Genomic DNA, 4057 nt, shown 5'->3' with positions numbered 1-4057 from the left:
CTGATTGCTCCCAGAGTGGGGAAACCCAATCTAAGGCTGAGCCTGACAGCAGCGACACAATATAGGCCACTTTGGTTTTAGAGTAGGGAAATTGGAGGGTTGCAAAGTAAAATGTACATCACACTGGTTTAGAAATCCACGACACAGTTTAGGATTGCCATCAAACTTGCCAGGTGTATTTTCCAAATTTAATGTTATTTATTTACTTTTGTCTATTTACGAAGGGCTTAATATGTTATGTATCACAATAATTATTTAATGTTTTTTAGTTCTAATACAGATGCTGTCCAAGGACATGATATTATGGACACGTCAGTCATATAATATACTGCTATTATTATTATTTTTGTTCTCCTGTTGATTCTAATTTATAATATGTGATCCCATGTGGATGATAATAGCTCATTGATATAGTTTCCTTATATAGTTAATCTATTATTATTTATTTAATTTTTGTTATTTTTAATTATAATAATTATTTATTATTTATTGTTTTTATATTTTATTTAGACATAATATCCATTTATTCTTATATATCTTATTAATTTTGATCACATGTGTTAGGAATTTTAATAGACACTCGAGATTATGAATACACATTAATTCATTCATATTTTCTTATTTTCTTGCAGTATTTTTATATGATTGGTATTCTATTGTCTAACAAACATGGAGTCATATCCAGAGATTCTTTATAATATACTATGTAATATGGACCTACTATGATTAGGGGTCATGATGACGAAATATTTGGACCTAGTGGTGTGTTAATTAGGACCCTTATTTAACCACCTTATAACTCTTCGTTCCTTATGGTGTTCCTTGTTTGAAACTGAATACACAATTTAATACAAAGTCTTAACATTTGTGAGGTTTGCAATTACGCATGACTGTATCAACTTTAATTATGATCACTACCATTATCTGTGTGATCTTAGCAATGTAGTTTATATATCATGCCATACGAATCAGCCTGTCATTGAACTACATTCACCATCATGCAATGCGGCAGATTTCTGAGGTGATTGGACATTATGTTCGATCATATGACCTCCTACAAATAGGAGGTAGGCGGGGATGTTTCCCCAGCAACTCTACATCTATTTTAATTTTGTACCATTCGGCATGATATTAAATTACATTTACCCACATGCAGAGTGGCACATCCCTTAGTTGAATGGATACCATGCCTGATCACATGACTCCATATGGTGTTGGAGGTAGGCGTGTGATGTTCCCCCAGTAACCCTAAATTATCCAATGATATCCCAAGCTTTTCAGGAGGGATAAGTGGTACACTTATCTAAAGTCTTAACATTTGTGAGTTATGCAATTTTGTTCTGACCTGGTGCTGGTACTATACTACCTTTCCCCTCTTATTACCTACAGCCATACTTTACTTGATTTGCCCAGTCTCGTCTGATCTTGGAAGCCAAACAGTAATAGGCCTGGTTAGCACTTGGAAGGGAGACCTCTGGGAATACCAGGTGCTGTAGATTTAAAGAGATATTTTGGTACTGCTGACGCACAGGACAGAGCATCTTTTTGATAATACTTGATTTTACGACCACTATACCAATATATTTTCTTTATGGTTGGTACTTGGAGAATAGATCTCTGGGTAATACCAGGTGCTGTAGGTCTAAAGAGGCATTTTGGGACTGCCTTGGTATGAGACAGAGTTATTCTCTGATAATACTCGATTGCACAACTATCATACCTATATAGTGTCATTATTTTTAAAACCTAATCACCATTAGTAGTATGCTAATACTAATAATATTTTGCCATAAGATTTCACCTTACTTAATGAAACCTTACCTTGACAAGTGATTAACTATATCACTTGTTACAATTTGATAGTTATCAATGTTTATGGTACCTTATCATTTTAATGTAATGTAATAAAGGTAATTTTTTAACTTATACAGATTACATGATTAAGAGTGCCCCAGCAAATAGTCCTTTTCTTTTTTTCTTCTTGGTTGTTTATTGTAAGCTAAGGCTTACTCAGCTGGCCGGTGACCTGGCGCTGTCCACCATCATGACCAATGGTCATGATGGATATCCCAGCCTGCTGGGATAGCAAATTCAGCAGTGGGTGTTGTACACCTCCTGCTGCATTTGCATCTTTTGCAAGTATTGAATAGCAAAGCTGCTTGTGTGCGGCTTTGCAATTCCGTCCAGTACTGAATCACCACCAGAGATGTTTAATGTGCACTACAGTATTTAACACTGAGGGCCTGATTCAGACCAGCTCGCAAGTGCTTGAGCGCTCGCGAGCGTGTCAATGGTGTGCTCTGTACCCGCACAGCGGCCGCATTGCGCGTGCGCAAGCCCCGGAAGCAGAGAGAGATTCTCTCACTCCGGGGCTAACTATAAAAGGGGCGGCTGTCGATGTCGATCCACAGCTCACCCCGTTTTGTAGGCATTGCGGGGGGGGTGGCTTCACAAACTGAGGCGTTCCCATGCAAACGCCTGCCGTTTGTGGGAGGCCCCACTGACATCACCAGTGATGTCAGTGGGAGATCTTCTGGCTCTATTAGAGCCGGAAGCTCTCTGGGGCTTGTGGCCACGAGACCCTACCACAAAGGTCTCGTTTCAAACCCCAATGGTCACGATGGTCTTGACCATTGCGACCATCATCCTGGCCGCTCGCAATAGCTGTGGGTGCTCACCCACAGCTATGCGAGCGGCCAGGAGGCCACACAAAAAAAAAAACGCCCTGATTCAGAGTGAGCGCTCTTTCAGAGCGTCCTTTTCTGAACCAGGCCCTGAGTCCCAGTGTTGCTGAACTGGTTGCATTATGGGTAGTTCATCCCTTCTGTTCCTATATAACCTCAGCAGCTTACTATTTATTTTTATTTTTACATCTAGAATGTGTTATGTTTTTTATCATGACTTTTTCCTTCACATGTTCACCTGAAAAGAAAATGCCATTTATTTTGCTAGAGCAAAATATATGATAAATGAGGTGAGAAAAATAGCTAGAGCAGAGCTGAAGATGGATCTGATATTCTGAGAGGTGACCAATTAAACAGCCAGGTGCAAGTGAAGGAATCAATGTCTCAGCAGACTGTTAGTTAAATGCTTGAAAAAGAAGAAAAATCAGTCAAATGTTAAAGGGCAGCAGAGTGTTGTAGGAGTGAAAACATAGACATGTGCTATACATTATGCTGAAATGTTTGCCAATTTCTGCAGTTCCTTATGAGAAAGTTAAGTTAGGAGATATTGCATGGGGCAGTTACTACAATAAAATATCCAGCAGAACTACGGCACATAAACTGTCTTATGCCACCTTGGCACTAACTACCTAAAATTATTGTATTAGCAAAAGGGATTTAATCATCGCTCTTTGCAGCCACAGTATACAACAATAACACAAATTCAACATTGCAGACAGCAATGCATAACACAGGTGATACAACAGGTAAAACAATCATTCTAGCCCAGAGGTTCCTAAACTCCGCCATTACAGTCCACGTTTTAAGGATACCCATGCTTGAGCACAGGTGACTTAAATAGTACCTCAGTCAATTTAACTCTGGACTCTAGAATGGATATCCTAAAAGCCTGGACTGTATTGGCAGAGTTTGGTAACCTCTGCTCTAGCCAATCACTCTTTGACTGCAGGGTAACAGGAAAGATTTGGTATTAATTCCACTAGTAGGATCACAAAGTCTCTCCACTGTACTCTTAATGTGGGCCACAAGATTTCTCCACAAACTAAAGTACTGATGGAGTCCAGGACCCAGTGCCCATCCTCATTGGTGAGCAGTGGGCTTAGAGTGGAGGTCAGGGCTTGTGCAGAACATGGGGCTTAATGCTCCTGTTGGTGGTCAAAAGAAATAGAAGTGGGACAACCAATGCTACAAGCACAAGATGCCAGCAATTGTATGTCCTTGATAAACAGCACTGCTATGCAATAATAACAAGGGGAACTCTGCCACAGAAGATTTGGTCATATCAGATATGACAGTGTTCAGAAGTTGCAGAATGGGAGGGCCACAGAAATGTCAATGACTAATGGAGCATACACACGGTCAGATTTGTCAGA

General features: G+C 39.8%; 1 pseudogene; it reads left to right on the top strand.

Moving 5' to 3' along the window:
- The first annotated feature begins 1381 nt into the window (after nucleotides 1-1381).
- On the top strand, nucleotides 1382-1499 carry LOC148524713 (5S ribosomal RNA; annotated as a pseudogene).
- Nucleotides 1500-4057: the final 2558 nt, after the last annotated feature.

Source organism: Taudactylus pleione, unplaced genomic scaffold (assembly GCF_031769625.1).
Source record: "Taudactylus pleione unplaced genomic scaffold, aTauple2 ptg000116l, whole genome shotgun sequence".
NCBI lineage: Eukaryota > Metazoa > Chordata > Amphibia > Anura > Myobatrachidae > Taudactylus > Taudactylus pleione.
Note: the sequence above shows the minus strand (reverse complement) of the source record. Positions and strands in the feature narration are given on the sequence as shown.